The sequence below is a fragment of the Quercus robur genome, chromosome 5, assembly GCF_932294415.1.
Source record: "Quercus robur chromosome 5, dhQueRobu3.1, whole genome shotgun sequence".
Classification (NCBI taxonomy): domain Eukaryota; kingdom Viridiplantae; phylum Streptophyta; class Magnoliopsida; order Fagales; family Fagaceae; genus Quercus; species Quercus robur.
In genome coordinates, this window is record NC_065538.1 from 56,767,659 (window position 1) to 56,768,239 (window position 581).

Below are 581 nucleotides of genomic sequence, written 5' to 3' on the forward strand. Positions count from 1 at the left end.
AGGTGTAGGTAGTGATGGTTGTTGTTTATTGTAGCAGATTGTGTTATTTATATTATTTTATTAAATGCTAAAATAAAATCACTAATAATAGATGTTTTGTAAAATGAGATGGTAAAATAAATAAAATAGTTTTTTGTAACGCCAAATTATTAAATTTTTGGCACCACCAATACTGATGCTCTCATGAACATGAAGAAGTGAAGGTTATTAATTAGTTTATATTAAATCTCTTCTTTTTCATCTCTCTTTTAATCACTTCCCATAAGGTGATAATTAACAAGTTATTCCCCTAATGGGACAAACAACAACCAACAAACAAACAATTAAAAATCATTATAGCCTTATAGGACAACTTAATATTGATTTTTATAGGAAATTGATAGCCATACAAACATTTAGTGGGGTTATGGCAACTGAATTTGACATCAACAAAAAAATATAATTAAAAAAATAATATTTTCAAATATACCCTCACAGCTTTGCTCCAATGATTTGTATGCACTTGGCTCTCCCTTCAATATTTGTCAAATGATAAGAAGAAACGGTGACCATAAAGCAACAAAATTGTTTATTGGACTGCG